Source organism: Thalassophryne amazonica, chromosome 5 (assembly GCF_902500255.1).
Source record: "Thalassophryne amazonica chromosome 5, fThaAma1.1, whole genome shotgun sequence".
Classification (NCBI taxonomy): domain Eukaryota; kingdom Metazoa; phylum Chordata; class Actinopteri; order Batrachoidiformes; family Batrachoididae; genus Thalassophryne; species Thalassophryne amazonica.
In genome coordinates this window covers 47,896,983-47,917,535 of record NC_047107.1, presented here as the reverse complement: position 1 = coordinate 47,917,535, position 20,553 = coordinate 47,896,983, and the positions used below count along the sequence as shown (strand labels likewise).

The following is a 20,553-nucleotide window of genomic DNA, read 5'->3' as shown; positions in this document are numbered from 1 at the left end:
GGTGTGTTGTGGGCATAGTAACAAATAAACCAATCAGAGTTTTATCTGCTATCCTCATTAAGCCGAAGAGTGCCAGAAGCACAATACACTTCTGTTCAGAAGCTAGATTAAAGTGAGAAATTTTCCTTAAAGTTACTCAACCTCCACCAATCTACTAGGACATAGCCAGCAACCACCAAAGCTGCCTGACATGAAGCAGTAAGGTGAAGTTTCATTTATTTCACGAGTACTCACTTTTGTTTCATTTAATAGTTGTTTAGAGTTGTTTCTTTGTGTATACAATCAGAGTGTATATGCATCTTGAACCTGCTTATGTCCACTGTGTCTAAATGTTAACTCAACACACAACATTGTTGAGCCCTTTAAATACCACAAATGCACTGTGCTGGACTTGAGACCAGGTCTACGGTGCGACCATGTTCTGTTGCCAGACAAAGCAATGCGTAACCTCATTTTTGACCAACCCATGGAGCCACAAATGAATATAATTGTAATTAGAATTTAGTACAACATGGGGTGCTGGGCATGAAAACATAATTTGCATTTGATGGAAATTGCAAACATCACTTGCATTGTTTGATGTCAGTTAAACTGGAAAGAAGCTGCTGAAGAAGCTATGCCCCCTTTCTAACAACTGCCCACTGTGACAGGCGTGTCTGCTTGTTGTCATTATGTGGACATAAATAAAAACATATATCGCTGTGGCGACAGGCTGCAGCGAGCACACGCGCGCATGCTGCAGCCCACTGACTGGCTGCGCCCAGGTTGAAACAGACCGTTAGATCATAACAGGCAGCGGGTGATCTGACTGTCATGTCACCCACGTGAGCTCTGTTCCACATGATGCGGTGTCAGTCCTTCAGCATGCCAGCAGGACACGTGTGTGGGCTGGCTGGACACCCGCCAGTAGATGTGGACATGATGAGACGAGCGAACTACTTCTCATTCATGTCATTTCATGACTGTACATCTGTGACCATGGGTCATCTACAGAGGAACAGATGGAACATATTTGTATTGTCCGCTTGATAAGAGGAATTCAATATAATGCAATGTTTTTATACAGTGTGTGATTTTATTCTTTTTTAAATACTTCCATGTCCTTCCTGATATCAGGCAGTTTCCTGCACCTTTCACAGGCCAGCGATGGTAGCTAAGTGGTAAACTTTCTGACTGACAACCAGTGCTTTTGGAAAGCGCGGGTTCGTATTTTTTTTTATTTTCACAGTAGCTGCGCGATGTGGTTATACATCGCACAGCTGCTCGCACTGTGCTCCCGTGTGCACAAACCATTGTACCGGCATTGTGCACGCCTGCCCATTGGCGCGATGTTTTGTGGTGCGCTCATATGAACTATTCCAACGGGACTTGCCTTGAGTTGTATTTGCAGTATGTGCAAAGGGGCCTGTTGTGTGGGCCGCTGAAGAGGAGGTACTGCTGGCCCACCACCACCAGAGGGCGCCCTGCCTGGAGTGCGGGCTCCAGACATCGGAGGGCGCTGCCGCCTCACAGGAGCAGCCAGGGTGACAGCTGTCACCCATCACCTGAGACAGCTGATATCACCAGGGAGGTATATCAGCAGGACGGCATCTCCACCTCATTGCCGAGATATCGCTCTACTAAGGAGGTAACGAACTCAGCCAGTTGTGTTATTCAGAGAAGTAATACTTTGTTGCTTGTGCTTAGGTCAGCTGAAGACCGTATTGGACGTGGTTGGATAAGTACTCACATTCCAATCCTACAGTGCTATTTTTGAGTAGAGGTGGAGGTGGTGTTTCCACCCTGTGTGTTGCTGGGTGCGGCCGCACCCACACCTGACTGTTTCTGTTCCTTGCCAGCAGTACCGGATCCGACGAGCGGAGGCAGTGGCCACCTGGGAGTTCGGGACTTGGCGGCTCCAGTATTCCCGGGGTTCGGTGGCAGAGGAAATCGGGTGGTTCCGATTCGACTCGGACAGACGTCTCCTATCGTCGAGCCTGCCCACACGACACCATTGGAATTCGGCTTACTGCTATAATTCTAATCTGTTGTGTTTGTTGTGCGTGTTCACAACAGTAAAGCTTTGTGATTTGACTTCCTCCATTGTCCGTTCATTTGCGCCCCCTGTTGTGGGTCCGTGTACCTACACTTTCACAACAGGGCCCTTACCAAGCAACAACACTCTTTAATGTCCCACCAATGAAACCACACAAGGAAGCCTGGCCCAAACTTTCAGTTTCCCCGCTTTCTTTCAGTGGGACATTTCCTGTTGCTGCAGACATCTGCCACGTTGGCCCACCACAGGTTTATTTTTATAGCTCATGTTTTGTTGTTATGTTCGTGCCGGACAGGCGGTGCTGAAATGTGTCAGCACTGCCGGTGTTCACTTCCTGTGGCACTGTGCTACTCGCCCACCTGGGGTGACCACCTAAAACACGAGCCTTATTCTCATCCTCCTACACGGAGGACATGCAGCATGTATGACAGTGTGAGAAAAGTGAGAGCGTAAAACCTGTGTGTGTGTTTTAAAAACCCACGCTGTGCTCTGTTTCTCTAATCTGCTGTCTCGATCATTGCATCATCTGGGTTTAAAGACCTCCAGTGAAATTCACCCACAGTCTCTGAAGTTTCCGCCAGCTGACTTTTTAGGTCAGACGAGCACAAGGTTTAATCAGAGCTGAGATAAAAGTAGAGTGATGACACCGCTGCATTCGTCTGTGCTCCAGCACACCACGCTCGCCATTACCTCCTCCTTCAGCAGAGATCAGGATGCAGTGCAGTGTTTTGGTTCTAGCTAACAGAGTCCACATCGTGCATGTGGATATGGAGGGATGTTGCATTTCTATGTTGTCATGATGAGTGGTCCAGTTTGGCTCGTGCACATCTGTGTGTGAGCTTTCTCCCTCTTCCTTCTTGCACCCTGGATTACCCACAATGCCTCTCTGCACAGGCAGCGTAGCGGTCTGCTTAGTTTGCCATCAGACAGAGAGAGAGATATGATGTTTTTAATAACAGCTTTGGCAATACTGTTTTCGGTCACCCTGATAAAGCAATTTGAGAGACTGAAAGAGTCAAAGAGTCTGAGAGAGACTGCAGAAGAGAGATTCAGAAAAACAGAGATACAGAGAGAGAGTCAGAGAGCGAGAGAGACAGACAGAACAGTCACAGACAGAGAGAAAGTCACAGAATAAGAGAGACTGAGAAAGATACAGAAAGGAAGACAAGGCGGTGATTGTGTGTGCGTGCGTCCATATGTGTTTGTGAAGGGGAAAGATCCGTGGGAGGAAAAAAAATACCTGACCTGCTGACAAAGCAGCTTTTTCCAAAAACAGCAACACAATATAAACACATAAATAAATAAATAAACACAGAACCCCTTGATATCTCTGCTGTGAAACCAGCACCGCCCATCATTTCCAACACGCCCCCCTCCACCCCTCCAAATAACGCAGCACATTTCTGGAGGACTGAAAGACTTGATCCTGACAAACCACAAGGACCTCACAGCTTGGATAGGGCTGCCATGATTAGTTGACTAGTCACAATTACGTTGAATATCAAAATAGTTGGTGACTAATTTAACAATCAACATCATCATTAATTTTTTTAAGCTTTGCTTTTCTCTCAAAGCTGCTACTGTAACTTCTGCTGTCTCTCTGTGCTTGACACACATGCGCAGTAAAGGTAATCCGGGTCAGCCGTGATGTCACGGGAAAAGTTATGCCCAAACATTATCATGGCTAGCTGACAACGAAGCGCTAAAGTTTGGGAACATTTTAAAGTAGACCTGCATTGAAATAAATGCAGTCAGATCTTTGAACAAAAAAATGACATATTTACACATAAGATCCTTCTGAATGTAGTAAAGTAAATCTGCAAGCCCAGATCTGTCATTCACAGGAGAAATCTTCATTTAAAAATGACAAATTTACAGCTAAAATTTAGCCCTCCGCAATACTGTCAGCACATCCGGGACGTTGCCAAGACGTCAAAGAGAAGACCCTATCCCAGCATGCATTGCGCGCGCTAACTGTAATTTGTGGATTTACGTCAGTTTGTATCTCTTCCAAATCACCTTTTTATTGTCTTATACGGAAGGATCGACTTTTTTTAAAACTTCATATTGTCTTTTATTTTTGCTTGAAAATTATTTTTGGGGACTTTTTCATACGCCCATTTGATTGAGTGGTGTCGCATTGAAAATCTACTGTCTTTAGCCTCCGATGTTACCATTGCGGGGTACGGATGCAGGACCCACAAAGAATCCAAGTCATTAAAAAGATACAAACCTCTCTCAGTGGCCACAGAGCTCTGCGGCTGCGATTACTGAGACCGTGCGGCGCTGCAGATTTTTCCACAAGATGTCTGTCCTTGCGGGCGGCCGGCCGCTCCGCATCAAAACAGCGAGTGTAGTCTCTGGACTTGTTGCCAAATTGGCCGCACCTCCATTCAGTAGACAGGGAGGTGGTGCCGGAGTTGGCCGCAGCGCTGCACAGCAGACACCGGGGCGGGGCGGCGTTTACCGAGCCCGCAGACTCGGTAAGCGCATCGGAGGCAGTGAGAGCAAGGCGTCGGGGAAGAAGGTCGCCTGCTGTCGATGTCGCCGCTGATCTGAGCATGCAGAGCTGTATCTCGCATTCATTGCAGCTTACTTTTGGATGTTGAAACAAGGATGTGTATAACAGTAACGAACAGATAAAATCTATTTCAATGCGGGACTGGACTGAAGGTCGTCTTCTGCCACACGTCACTGCAATGTCCCGGATGTACAAACAGTTTTCGCGGCGGGCGGAATTTTAGCTGCAAATTTGTCATTTTTAAATAAAGATTTCTCAGCTGAATTACAAATTTGGGCTTGCAGATTTACTTTACTGCATTCATTCATTCTTATAAATACATATCAGCTATTTCTTTCTGAGATCTGGCCACATTTATTTCAATGCAGGTCTACTTTATACAAATTCAAGCGAAAAACGTGCAATGCAAAATCTGTAAGGCGGAACTTGCCTTCCACGGCAGTACAACGGCAATGCAGGAGCATCTGAGAAGGAAACATGTCACTGATTCAGATGCTGACGAACAGGGACACTCGTCTCAGTAAGATTATTGGCTAGTTAGCTGCTAATATTAACATCTTATAGTGAGCTATTTACTTATATTGATAGCTGTGAACGTTAACATTAACAATGACAATTTCATTAGCCTTCGCACACACAAGTTACGTGTTTGCTATATTGTAAAAGAGCGATGTCATGTTTGAGTAGGAAATGTGATAATGCTAATGTTTTATAATGCTACGTTACAGGGCAAAAAAAAATGTGTTCCTCTTCAATGGACAACTTTGTTACCAAGCCAACAACATGCACAACTCAGCAAGCAAATATCCTGACTGAAGCAACATCTTGATGACTGAAATGACACCGATCTCACTTCACCACAATGATTGAAAAGAAATATGATACAACCTTTTAGAAGGTCTCTCTCTCTCTCTCTCTCTCTCTCTCTCCATCTTTCTCTCTCTCTCTCTATTTCAATTTGCTTTACTGGCATGAATGTATTAAAACAATATTTCCAACAATAATACATAGTAAAATAAATAATTAAATGATATAATAAACAATAGCAACATTCAAAGACAAATAACAGCTGTAAGCTGGTGCGATAAGCCGCAATTTACATATGATTTGATTAGTCGACTAATCACAAAAATAATCAGTGACTAGTCAACTATCAAAATAGTCATTTGTGGCAGACCTAAACCTGAACCAACCAAAGTCTTCAGTCTTCTCCAAATCTGCTTTGACTCATGTTGGTTGTGTGGTTGCGCGTCTGATCATTTTTGCAAAACTGTCTACAGCGCAAGGTGTTAGGTGCCAGTTAGGAGGAACATGGGTGTGCTTTCTCTCATTCTGAAGAAGAAGCCAAGGACAGCAAAGCTCCACGTTTACTGGTTTATTTTAGTTCCAACCCTCACCTGCATTCATCAAGTTTTGATAGTGATCAAAAGCAGGTGACCACAGATAAATACATGAGTATCTCATGTATTTTAACACACCTGATGAATTGTATTGACTTGGTGTACAATATGACCTCTTTAACAATTACTGCACAATTATTATCCTTAAATTTGGGGACAGAGTTTTATAAAGGTGTGGAAATTGAAAACTTTAAAATAAGTAATAAACAATGTGAGATGGAGCATTTTATGCCTGAGAAGAGATGCATGAAATAAAAGTTTCACAGGAAGTAACCTTCATCTCAAAAAATTTGAATATCAAGAAAAAGTAAATTTTTTAGTAAATATTTCAGAAAGTGACAATTTCATATATTCTTGACTAAATACACATAAGATAAAATGTTTCAAGCCTTTTCTTTATTTTAATTTTGAAAATTACAGCCTACAGCTAAAATGACAAAAAAATCTCAAAATATTAGAATATTTAATTTCAAGATTGAGTAACTCAATATTTATATAGTAGAAATACCATTAATCTCATTCTGGCTCAGTGCACATAACCACAGTGACGTGGAAGACAGCTCACTTAACAGTTGTCCAGAACAAAGACTGTTAGTCATACGAGGGCACTGCTGAAAAAGCTGGCTGCTCACAGAGTGATGTATTAAAGCATAGTCATAGAAAGATGTCTGGAAGGGAAAATAGTGGTAGGAAAAAATGCACAAGCAACAGGGATGACTGCAGCATTAAAAACCTTCTCAACCAAAGCCGATTCAAGGAGTGGATTGAAGCTGGAGTTGGGGCATCAAGAGCCACCATGCACAGACATGTCCAGGAAATTGGCTACAAGTGTTGCATTCCTATGGTCAAGCCATTCTTGAACCAGAGATGATCTAAGCATCTCACCTGAGCAAAAGAAAAAAAAATAACTGGACTGTTGCTCAGTACCCCTAAAAGTCCTCTTTTCAGATAAAAGTAAAATTTGCATTTCATTTGGAAATCAATGTCCCAGAGTCTGGAGGAAGGGCAGAGAGACACAAAATCCAAGTTGCTTCACATCCAGTGTGAAGTTTCCACGGTCAGTGATGATTTGGAGAGACATGTCATCTGCTAATGTTGGTCCACTGTGTTTTATCAACTCCAAAGTCAACATAAGCATCTACCAGGACATTTTATAACACGTCATGCTGCCATCTGTTGAATAGCTTTATGGCGATGCTGATTTCCTTTTCCAGCAGGACTTGGCACCTATGCACATTGCCAAAACTATTGGCAACTGGTTTCCTGACCATAGTATTACTGTAACTGACTGCCCACACAGAACATATTCACAGATTCTCTATGGTCAAGAGGAAGATGAGAGACACCAAACCCAAACAGGGGTAGAGAAATCCACTGGTCCGAGGTCAAGGACCAGTTATTTTTGGTCTATGTCTAGTAGATATTTTCCCCTGCTGGGCTGATGTCTAGTTAAAAATCTTGTCGGTCTTGTGATTAAAAGTGTTCACAGGTCTGATTATTTTTTTTTTTTCAAACTTGCGCCTTAAATAGCTGAGCCATTCGGAGATTTCAACAGAGTTTTGGATAGTGAGCTGTCCAGCCTTGATTTGGACAATCAGTTTTCGAAAAACACGGTCAAAAAAGCCATGGACAACTTGCTGAATGGTGCCTAAAATGCAGAGTTTTTCAAACGAGCTCTTTGTGTGTCTGTGAGTGTGGACCTGCTCTGTTCGCTCACAGGGTATGGAGAGTGGGGGGGCTGAACGGTAGTGTTCCTTGATAGAGAGAGTGGCGACATGACGAGTCGAAAAAACTGTCCATCATGACTCATGGTGCCATCTTGGGTTCAAAATAGCATTCACTGTTAATCTATCTGCATGTAAATCCAGCTATTTTATTTCGTTTTATATTCATTGACAATGCCAGGTTGTTGTGCATTTGGAGGCACAAACAGACACAGCAAGGGTTTCAAGATGTGCAGATTCCCTTCAGAGCCGAACAGAAGAAAAAATTAGGAAAATAAAGTCAGCTGTGTGGGATGGAAGCAACTTCATTGTCAAAGCTTTGAGAGGTAAATTTATTGTTCAGTTCCATGTACAGTAAAAACTCACCTAAACCATCATCGTATAAACTAGATATTCGCAGTCACCAGACAAAGAACTCCCAGAGTTTTTGTATTGTTTACCATGTAATAAACATCGTATATAATGGATTTTGTACACAGATTTTTCCTTCACATTGGATAAAATGGCCCATCTGATTGCAATGCATTTCCATTAAACCCCTCAAATGTGGGACCGGAGTCATTCCCGTGATTAAAAGTCCGACCGTTTATTTTTTCACACTGTGCTCAGACTCGGAGCCGCAGCGTGACCTGTGTGTGTCAGGCTGCTGCAGGCTGTGCAGTGAAAGCAGCAAAGTGTCAAATCACAGCCGGCTGTGATTTGACACTTTGCTGCTTTCAATCCTTCATGTGCCATCATATTATAATAGTATTTGCAGTGCGCATGCTGACCACGAATGGATGAGAAAAGTCTGCAACTTTACAGCATAAAGTCGATAAAAGATGAAAATGTACAGCTTACCTTTGATTTGGAGGTAAAGATTGTAGAAAGAAAAGCGTGTTGAGGGTCAAATTAGTCCAGAGTAAAGCATAATCCAGAGATGGAGAACTTTAAAACTGTCACGCACGTCACTGTATGACACAGAGTTACAGAGCTGCAGCTGCATAAATCAGGATTTAAATGAATTAAATAAATCATCATAAATTGTAAATTTATGTAAATTTGATAGCTTAACAATTTTTATATTTACTTTGATAGTACCTGTACCTGGATGTATTGCTGTATGTGGTTAAATAATAATAATAAAAAAAGGTTCATACAGTAGTTCAGCGCAGTTGAACCCAAAATGGTGCCATGTTCTGAGTTGATGTCACTCTCTATCTAGGCACTCACAACGGAGCAGTATCTCAATGCGCGGGTTCTCACATTAAGCAGGTGAGAACTCTGAACTTTAATAATCTTTTATTTTTTAAAAGTATTTATTTTACATTGTGAGTTAATATAGTTGCTTTTATGTTCAAGCATAAAATGTGACTGAGGAGAAAAAACAAGATGAATCCCATCATCACACTAAAATGTACTCCAGTAAGAATAAAAATACAAGCTGCTAATTTATGTTGTTTTTCAGAGTTATTAGGCTGCAGCTATACGTTTTATTTATTTCAAAGTAAGTTACCCCTATTTGATTCTTATTTTCAAAAAAACACGAGGAGTCGAATCAGCCTGCTTTGTTCTGTTCAGTTTACGATATATGAAAGTTTTCCTGCAAGTCTGTGTATTTTTTCCTTCTTTATAAGACTGTAGTTTTAAAAAACAACAAAATGTTAACACTTTTCTTTATAGCAGTTCTGTAATTTCAGAAATGCAACAGAAAACAACCACAAATAAGAAAAAGTAGGGAATGTATGTAAAATGAAGATAAAATAAAAATGTTGCTCTGCTCCAAGTTTCTGTACTCACACCCACAGAAGCCAAAAGTTCTTCCAGAGTTTTGTTTGGTGGCTTCCCTCACTTGTCTCCTTCCAGCATGGAGATTTAGTTTTTGAGAACTGCCTACCTGACACAGATTTACCAAAGTACCACAATGTTTGCATTTCTGAATGACTGATGTAAATGAAGTCTAAGAAATATTCAGTGACTTGGAAATGTTCATGTTTTCATCCCCTGACATTTCTCAAGAAAACTGGTTGTAAAAATGATTAATTAATTCTTACATTTAGAACAAATTACCCTGTCCCAACCTTTTTTTTCTTGGAAAATGCTGCAGGCCTTAAATGTAGGAATGAATACATATTAACAAATACAACAAAGCTGACCACACAAAACATGAAATATGTTGGTCTCCTACAGTCTGCAGTAAATAGAAGTCAAAGAAGATCTGGGACAGTGGTATGTTTACCACTGTGTTACATCACCTTTCCTTCTAACAACACTCAAAAAGCGTTTGGAAACTGAGGACACTAATTGTTGAAGCTTTGTAGGTGGAATTCTTTCCCATTCTTGCTTGATGTGCGACTTCAGTTGTTCAACAGTCCGGGGTCTCCGTTGTCGTATTTTCCACTTCGTAATGCGCCACACATTTTCAATGGGTGACAGGTCTGGACTGCAGGGAGGCCAGTCTAGTACCCACACTCTTTTACTACGAAGCCACGCTGTTGTAACACGTGCAGAATGTGGCTTGCCATGTGGCTTGCCATGTGGCTTTTATAGTCAATCATGACACTTAACAATTAATGTCCTCAGTTCCCAAACGCATATTGAGTGTTGTTAGAAGGAAAGGTGATGTAACACAGTGGTGATGTAACACAAGGTGATGCAACACAGTGTTAAACATACCCACTGTCCCAAAGTTTATCAGTTTGAACATTAAATATCTTGTCTTTGTGGTGCATTCAATTGAATATAGGTTGAAGAGGATTTGCAAATCATTGTATTCTGTTTTTATTTACATTTTACACAACACCCCAATTTCACTGGAATTGGGGTTGTAGACTCATGGTGTCACACTCTAATCAGTTAAATAACTCAAAACATCTGCAAATGTTGCCTGACTCTTTAAATGGTCTCTCGGTCTGGTTCAGTAGGCCACACAATCATAGTGAAGACTGCTGACTTGACAGTTCTCCAGAAGACAGCCATTGTCAGCAAGTGTGGTAGAAAAGGGTGCGCAAACAACAGGGATAACTGCAGCCTTGAGAGGATTGTGAAGCAAAGGTCATTCAAGAATTTGGTGGAAATTCACAAGGAGTGCTTCAAGAGCCATCACGCACAGTCATATCCAGGACATGGGCTACAACTGTCACATTCCTTGTGTTAAGCCACTTCTGAGCCAGAGAGAACGTCAGAAGCATCTTACCAGCGCTAAGGAGAAAAAAGACTGGACTGTTGCTTCGTGGTCCAAAGTAATCTTTGCAGATGAAAGTAAATTTTGCATTTCATTTGGAAATCAGGGTCCCAGAGTCTGGAGGAAAAGTGGAGAAGCACAGAATCCAAGTTGCTTGAGGTCCAGTCCAAGTTGCTTGAGGTCCACTGTGAAGTTTCCACAGTCCGTGATGATTTGGGGAGCAATGCCATCAGCTGGTGTTGGTCCACTGTTTTTGAATTAAGTCCAAAGTCAGCGCAGCCATCTACCAGGAAATTTTAGAGCACATCATGCTTCCCTGTGATGAGAAGCTTTATGGAGACGCCAATTTCATTTTCCAGCAGGACCTGGCACCTGCCCAGACTGCCAAAAGTACCATTACCTGGTCTAATTACCATGGTATCACTGTGACTGATTGTCCAGCAAACCTGCCTGACCCAAACCAGGTTTCCAAAAACAAATTGAAACGTGGACTCATCAGCCCACAGCACACTTTTCCACTTTGCATCTGTCCATTTCAAATGAGCTCAGGCCGAGAGAAGGCGGCGGAGTTTCTGGATATTGTTGATGTATGGTTTTCACTTTGCATGGTAGAGTTTTAACTTGCACTTGTAGATGAAGTGACGAACTGTGTTAACTGACAATGGTTTTCTGAAACATTCCTGAGCCCATGCAGTAAGATCCTTTACACAATGATGTTGGGTTTTTAATGCAGTGCCACCTGAGGGATCAAAGGTGACGGGCATTCATTGTTGTTTTCAGCCTTGCCACTTACGTGTAGAAAGTTCTCCAGATTCTCTGAATCTTCTGATTATATTATGGACTGTAGATGATGGAATCCCTAAATTCCTTGCAACTGAAAGTTGAGAAGCATTGTTCTTAAACTGTTGGACTATTTTGATCCTCGCCCCATCTTTGCTTGTGAATGGCTGAACCTTTTTTTATGGATGCTCCATTTATACCCAATCATGACACTCACCTGTTTCCAAACATGTGTTCTTTGAGCATTCATCAACTTTTCCAGTCTTTTGTTGCCTCATCCCAACTTTTTTGAAATGTGTTGCAGGCATCCATTTCAAAATGAGCAAATGTTTGCACAAAAACAATAAAGTTTATCAGTTTGAACATTAAATATCTTGTCTTTGTCATGTATTCAACTGAATATAGGTTGAAAAGGATTTGCAAATCATGTATTCTGTTTTTATTTACATTTTACACAACGTCCCACTATCATTGGAATTGGGGTTGTAAGTTCACACTGTAATGAGTGTCAGCTTCGAATATAAATTCGTGCTTGTACCACAACATGGGGATGTGGTGGTCTAAGCACAGAGAAGAGGCCTTGTGATTGGAAGGTTATAAATTTATGCATGTGCATGGATTTGCACTGGCTGGGGAGACCCTGCCAGGGTTTCCTCTAGATCCTGGTTTTAATTCTGTCTTTTAACCAGTTATCATGTGTTAGTTTTCCACCAGATGGTGCCCTATGTTATTTCTCACACCTGGAGCACACACCCGGCGCCACGAGGGGGCGTTTGGGGGCGACGCCCCCTCACGTCATCAACCTCGCCTCCTCGGATGTTAAGAGCACACTGCAAGCTTCAGTGCGACGCACGCCCCCTAGCGCGTTGTAACGCCAGGCCAATGCGTTCCAACACGTCGTGATGTCAGACGCGTCGCTTCGGAAGCGGCAAGGGGGCGGAGATTGCGGCTTCGTCACACTCTGGCTGATTTCACAACCCGAAAAAAGTTCAGCGATCGCCTTCTTGGATTTGGGTCGCCTGCCCTGAACCACAAAAAAGCTTTAAAAACAGCAGTAGAACGATTCTACCATTACCCTGGTGGGAGAAGCTTTTTTTCAGCTACTTTTCAGAGTGACGCCGCCGACCGAGGGAGGACTGACGATTTGGTAGGATATCAATCGAACTGCGACAGCGGGCCGACCCGCATTCCTGGGCAGAGCGAGGCAGGCAGCCGGCCGGGGTGATGGAGCAAACCCACTCAGTCCGAAATCTCCCACTTTTTGGATATATGCGAAAACCCAGTTTGCCCAACGGAGTTTAGTTCTGCAGCTTTATCAAGGTGAGAATAATATAAAAATAAAACGTGACGTTTCTGCACTGCTGTGAAGGTGTAATGATCGGCTAATGTTAGCTTAGCTTTTTAGCACAGCTGATCTGAGTGAACGCTTTAATTTCTAAATGGTTCAGACTTTTATTTTTACCAAATAAAGCTACAGCTTTTTTCAGACACCACAAAAGCTCAACTTTAAATAACTTATTTTTTCAGGGTTTTTTTTTTTTCCATCGTTTTTTTGCCGTTTTTTTCCCCCCTTTTTTTTTATATATAAACTGTTTAGTGTTTCTTTATATTTAAAGAAATATTTTTATTTGTCCCAATCAGGAACATTTGCTGTGCAGACAACCAAACTTCCATTGATGAGCTGAACACCACAAAGTCGAAAGAAAACATCTCTGCCCTTCAGCAAAACCACCAGAGTTCAAAGCTGCAGAAGAGACCTTCATCTGGTCCAGAGAATCCAGCAGAACATCACCTGCTTCTAAATAAAAGGCTCTTTGAACAGCAACTATTTTATTATTTTTTTTAAAAAGCTGTTTCATTTTATATTTTAACAATAAATGAACAGATCATTAAAAATGTCCACGAATCAAAGTCCAAAGACATTTGCACAGGTAGAAGCTCTCCCCTTATTGTGCTCAAATTCATATTTTAGAAATGACTCTGTCCTGATAACATTAAAGGCAATTATATATTTTGACGAAATTACAAGTTTAAATGACTATATATAAAAAATTCATCATGAGGTTTATCTCACAGAGAAATCCTACTTTACAATCACACTGCAGTCATTGTTAAATTATTTCCTGTTGCATTTATAATAAACATTTGTATTTATTTAGTGTTTGTTTTTCTGGTTGAAATGAGATATAAATAATCTACCAGACTTAAAAAAATGTACAAGTTTCCATGTTATTTTATTTCTCTAAAAATAAATGTCCAAGGTTCCTTATGTTAAACAAGAAATCATCTAATCTGAAATAACAGGTGGTTTTAATTTACAGATGAAAGGTTTCTAAAGAACCATTTATTGATTTATTTAGCTATTTTAATTACAAGTGTTCTAAACTTTTTTTTAACAGTAATCAGAAATTTTGAGGTAACAAACAACAACAAAAAAAACATTTCCAATGATTTAACTTCAGAAAACTGCTCTATAAATGAGCAGTCCTGTCACACGTTAATGTTTTGTACAGATCAGTGGTTTCTGCACCGAAAACCACTGATCTGTACAAAATGGATTGGAACAATCTTGTTCTCTAAAAGAGTCAAGACAGAAGTCAGACTACCAGAGCAAGAATTTTAGCTGAGGAAGCTTCTGTGATTTGAAGCGAAACGTCCTCACGTCAAGCAACCCAGTCCAGTTGAAGATTCAAGCTTCTCTACTATGGAAACCACCTGGACAACTGAGAGCCTACACAGAAACTTCAAATGTAAATATAAATTGCAAATTTCAAAAAAACATGTACAAATGTAGCAAAAACAAAAAGATGTCACAATAAGATTTAGAATGTAAATATGTATTGTACATTTCAAAAACATAGTACAGGAAATGCTAATGCTAAACTATTTAGAAAACAATCAGATGTCAAAATAAGATTTATAATGTAAATATAAATGGTAAATTTCAAAAATATGTACAATGTAGTGCAGGACATGCTAAACTATTTGTGCCACAAAAAAAAAAAAAAAAACAATTCCTGTCCAACACAACACAGAGGGGCACATCGAAGGTCTGACACTTCCACTCCTCTTATTGCCCACATGAAAGCACCACTGGCATCTCAATCTGCCTTTTCTGGCTTTTTGGCGAGGATCTGTGCCTGTCACAATTGGCACAGGAACATGGTTCTGGCTCCTGTTCTGTGGGACACCTGTTTTGTCTGTGCCACACAATTGACACACCAGCTCCACCATAAAGTCCTTGTGTGTCATGGGCTGCACTTGCTTGACACTGCTGATCTCACGATGCAAGATGAAAGCATTTGTGGTTGCAATGGCAAGGAAGTGCAGCAACACTGTCCTGCACCAGTGCGCAGTTTTCGGATGGGTGGAGTAGTACTGGATGAGCTGGTCAGATAGGTCGACACCACTCATGTTTTTATTATAAGCCAACACTGGGGTAGGACAGGGAATGTCTTTCACCGTCCAGCGTCCATCCTTTGCATCCTTCACCCTTCTTCGCACTGTCTCACCCAAAAATGCATGATGGATGGTGGAGCACACAGACACCTCCCGTGTGTCCATCCACTTTACAAACACCAGAGGCCCCTCTTATCCATCTTATCAATCCTCTTTCAGATTTTTTTGTGAGAGTATTTGCCATCCCTCTGGCGCATCCTCGTCTGTTCTCCCTGTATGTGCCACATGCCCCACACTTCATGTTAGTCGGGTCCATGAACAGTTTGGGACTTGTGTAAAAATTGTCCATGTAAATGTGGTACCCAGTACCAAGCGAGGATGGCTGGATCAGGTTCATGACCACATCGTACGACAGCCCGTGCTCACTTGTGGTTACAGTCTTGCCAGTGTAAATGGTAAACTTGAGTGTGTAGTCATTACTTGAAACAGCCAACACAAAAAGTTTCATGTCCCATTTTGTTGGCTTGTCCTTCAAATATTAAGTCATTCCAGTTTTTGCCTTTATCACCACCATCGTTTCATCCACTGCCAGCTCCCTCCCTCCCTCCTAAGCCTGGCAGGCACTGAGGATGTCATCATAAAGAGGCCTGACTCGAAACAGTTTGTCATGACCTGCTGTTCCCTTTTTTCTATCATTTTCTATGTCCTCATCTGGATCACTTAAGTGGATGTTCCAGTGTATCAATCTAAATCTATCACTAGACATTACTTTCGCTGGAAAGGTTACAGACAAAATATGACTTTGTTTCCAGTAGTCCTGGAGACTTGGCAGTGACACCAATAACATGTATATCAGAAGTCCAAAACATGTGTACAGAGCTTCCATTTCTATGTCTTCCATTCCCTAATGCCTTGTTTTTTGCAGCAATTTTATTGGTGTTGGTGCAAATTGTTCTAATTGTGTCAGTTGCAAAAAACAAAAGAAAGAGGTCTTTTGGACTTTGGGTGGAAAGTGTATCAACCTGGACTCCTGGTGTTCTCTGAGGCTGAAATCTGCTTACTGCTGAACCAGTGTCTGCATCCTCCTCTGTGTTCCAGCTGTCAGCGCTGGGGCATGTCTCTGCTGCATGTTTGAGTGGAGATCTGGATCTGGAGACAGAAGTGCAAGCTCCGACCCTCTGTTCAGATCTCTGTGCGCACGTTGGTGGATCCACCTGCTTTGGTTGCTCCTCCATAACAGAAGAGGGATCATCTCTTTCATGACCAGAATCCTCACTGTCTGCAAGCTCCGTCTTCCTCCAGTTCAAAAAAATAACTGAAGCGCTTGCTCCACATTCATAAAATGCCTCAAAAAAACAAACAAACAAAAAAAAAAAACCTCAAATAACAACAAAACACAAACCACACACGCTTCCCATCAGTAACAAAGAGAAAACACTCACACAATCAGACCCACGTGGCGTGGGTGGGCTGTGATCAAACATGTGGGGTTTGTGAACACACGTGGGGTTAGTGAATTCTGATTGGTGGAAAATTTCAGGAGCCAACCAATGAGGAAGAAGGAGTCATATTTGTTCCCACCGCTGTTGCTGCTGCAGTAGAGAAGGAAATGATCCATTTGGCTGCGTGTGTGTATGTAAATGCGCAGCAAAAAATGACAATAATGATGATAATAATGAAAACGCATGGCGTAAGTCAAGTTATACTAGGCCTATTAACAAAATTTAAAAAGTGCTATAAAGGTTGAAGGCTCCATAGTCAACACACATTTAAAGGGAGCCTCAGAGTGAAGCAGATTGAGTGTTACATCTGGTTTTAACTCCCCATATATGGTATATACAGTGAGGAAAATAAGTATTTGAACACCCTGCGATTTTGCAAGTTCTCCCTCTTAGAAATCATGGAGGGGTCTGAAATTTTCATGTTAGGTGCATGTTCACTGCGAGAGACATAATCTAAAAAAAAAAAAAAAAAAAAATCCGGAAATCACAATGTATGATTTTTTTAATAATTTATAAGTATTGCAAATAAGTATTTGAACACCTGTAAAAATCAATGATAATATTTCGTACAGTAGCCTTTGTTTGCAATTACAGAGGTCAAACGTTTCCTGTAGTTTTTACCCAGGTTTGCACACACTGCAGCAGGGATTCTGGTCCACTCCTCCATACAGATCTTCTTTGAGTTTGAGGAGGCACGCTTCAAGTCCAATAGTTTGCTGTAGATATGCGAAATAAGATGTTTTTTTATTAGGGTTTAAGGAGAGAACAGTATCGACCATATTTGTGTCTGTAGGGATATGTAGACTAGAAAAATGAGTAGTGATAAAATGCCGTATTTGAAGATATCTAAAGAAATTGGACTGGGAAAGGCCAAATGTTTCACTTAGTTGTTGAAATGATGCTAATGTGTTATTAAAAAACATGTCCTTGAAGCGTGCTATGCCCTTTTCCTGCCATTCTTTAAAGACAGAGTCCTGAGATGAGGGTTTGAAAAGGTGGTTAGACATGATAGGACTATAAAGAGAAAGGTTAGAAAGGTCATTATATTTCCGAAATTGTGCCCAAATTTTTAATGAATGTTTCACAACCGGGTTTGTAGTGGATTTGAGTGGTGGAAGCGGGAGCAGGGATCCCAAAAAGGCCAGGGTGGACGACTCCCCACAGCGTGACTCCATCGCCACCCAGTCAGGGCAGTCAGGTTTATTGTAGCAGAATGACCAGAATGCAAGACAACGCAAATTTGCTGCCCAATAATAGAAGCGGAAATTTGGCAGAGCGAGGCCACCAGTGGCCTTAGTTTTTTGAACGTGTGTCTTACTTAAGCGTGGCTGCTTTCCCTGCCACAAATAAGATGAGATGATGGAGTCCAGCTTCACAAAGAATGACCCTGGAATGAAAACGGGAATGGTTTGAAAAAGGTACAAAAATTTAGGCAACGTTATCATCTTAACTAGCTTGATGCGGCCTATGAGTGATATGGAGAGCGGTGACCATCGAGACAAATCCTGGTTGGTTTTGTTCAGCAGAGAGATAAAATTTTCTTGATATAAATCTTTCTATCTTCTTGTAACTGTAACTCCCAAGTAAGAAAATTTAGAGTTCTTAATTTGAAAAGGCCAATTACTATAGTCCAGATCCTGCGCCAGGATATTAATGGGGAAAATTTCACTCTTACTTAAATTTAATGTATAACCAGAGTGTTTTCCAAATTCCTCAAGCAGTGATAAAACAGAGGGCAATGTATCAGTTGGATGAGAGAGGAAGAGCAGGAGGTCGTCGGCATAAAGTGAGACCCTGTGCTCCACATCACCTCTCCAGATTCCTGATATTGTGTCAAGAGTCTGTAGTGCAATAGCAAGAGGTTCAATTGCCAAGTCAAAAAGCAAGGGGCTTAATGGACAGCCCTGACGGGTTCCCCGATGCAAACTAAATGGTTTAGAGATCTGGGAGTTGGTACGAATGGTTGCAGTAGGGTGTGCGTAGAGAAGCTGTACCCATGAAGTAAAATTGGGGCCAAAGCCAAACTTGCTAAGGGTATTAAATAGGGAGTCCCATTCGACACAGTCAAATGCTTTCTCAGCATCAAGGGAGATAACACATTCAGGAACCTCAGTCGAAGGGGAGTAGATAATATCAAAAAGACGTCTGATATTAAAAAAGGACTGTCGACCTTTAACAAACCCAGTCTGGTCTTTAGATATAACAGAAGGAAGGATGTTCTCCAACCTCTGGGCGAGAACCTTGGCTAAGATTTTGGTATCTGTATTTATGAGGGAGATTGGTCTATAAGAGGAACATTGAATAGGATCCTTTCCTTTCTTTGCAATGAGGGTAATACAGGCTTCTGAGAAAGATTTTGGGAGGGATCCTTGCTTAAGAGATTCTAGAATAACTGAATGTAGGAATGGGGAAAGTAATGGGGAGAATTTCTTGTAAAATTCTGCAGGGAACCCATCAGGGCCTGGACATTTACCGGATTGCATTGCTGAAACGGCTGACACGAATTCTGCCTGGGATATTGGGATCTCTAACGCCTCCCTCAGGTTAGGTGTAACTTTGGGTATGTTAATACGATCGAGAAAGTCAAAAGACAAATTGGTTTCTGATTCTGAAGTATACAAACTGATATAGAAAAAAAAAAGTAAGTTTGTGGCAGTGACGACCCCCCCCCCCCCACACACACACACTCACTCCCCCACCCTCCCCTCCCCTTCCTGAAAGCTGAAAAAAAAAAAAACAAAAGGCAGCAAGCTCCATAGAAAATACAAAATTACAACTCTTCCTGTCTAACTTCTAAATATCTAGTGCTCCAGCATCACTTAAATGTGTTAACGTATGAGTTCCTTATGAAACAGGATTAAATAATAGTGAAATTGTTAAATCTAAAAGTATAACTATAACTGTGTACAAACGCGCGCCTACATACGAAAATAATCATAAATCAAGACTGAAATGGTCAGAGCCCACAGATAAAGAAAAAGGAGAGCTATATTAAAATTGTGGTACATAAATGGGAATGTGTACATTATTCCACACATTTAAATATACAGAAGAAACCACCAGCTGTGTGTAGGGAAAAAACACAGAACTCAAAATTCACACTGCTGTGGGACTTTTTTTTTGAACAGTTATAATGATATGATCGAGGTCCAGGGTCCTGTACTCACGTGAGCGCTGCCTCCGAGTAAACAAACAATTAACATAAACATAAACACGGCCAGCGTGAAAAGAAAGCATCACTCGTCAGTCAGAAAAAGAAAAAAGGCGGTTAAATCCTGGTGATTACTTGCGCTGTGAAGACTGAGGTAAAGTGTCAACATAGTTCTGCGCCTCGTCCACAGAGCCGAGCCACTTTCTGTTTCCACCGGGTAGGGTCACACTGAGCCGGGCAGGGAAAAGTAAAGCAGGCTTGAGACCCAATGAGTAGAGCAAAGCCATCACGTCCTTATATCCCGCACGCTGGGTGACGACCTCAGGGCTGTAATCTTCCACGACTCGCACCGGCTTCCCCTGGTACTCAAGTTTTCCCCTGCGTCGAGCCTCTCGGATGAGAAGCTCCTTCACCTGAACCCGGTGTAGGCGGAGAATAACCGAGCGCGGCCACTGATCCGGTGCGGGTTTCAGGGCGAGTGATCGGTGAGCCCGATCAAGCTCAGGCGGGGATGGAAGGGTGTCGCGGCCATATATGTCACACAACAGGCTGGAGAAGAAATCCGTGGGCCGTCCGCTCTCGATAGATTCCGGTAAGCCCAAGATGCGGATGTTCTGTCGTCTGCTTCTGCTCTCTAAGTCCGATATCTTAGCTTTTAGCTTGGCGTTATCTTCTTGTAGATTTGAGCAGAGGTTTTCCACGTCCGTCAGGCGCTGGCTCAGGTCGTCAGTAACAAGTTCCAATGATGAAACACGCTGGCCGTGTTCCTCCACCGCGAGCCGGGTCTGGTCCAATTTGGCATCAAGCTGGCTGAAGGTGGCTTTAAAGTCCGCAGACAGCGCCACGCGGTGCTCCTGAAGTAACGATGTTATTGCCTC

General features: G+C 42.0%; 1 protein-coding gene and 1 long non-coding RNA gene across 2 annotated transcripts in view; one reads left to right on the top strand and one right to left on the bottom strand.

The window, feature by feature from the left end:
* LOC117510410 (single-stranded DNA-binding protein 2) overlaps positions 1 to 20,553 on the bottom strand; it is a 310,588-nt gene that overhangs the window by 26,790 nt on the left and 263,245 nt on the right. The gene's annotated exons all lie outside the window — the stretch shown is intronic.
* Positions 823 to 19,135, top strand: LOC117510411. The gene is made up of 3 exons (XR_004560717.1): positions 823 to 833; positions 8,258 to 8,264; positions 18,738 to 19,135. It is a non-coding gene; the product is annotated as an uncharacterized LOC117510411 (long non-coding RNA).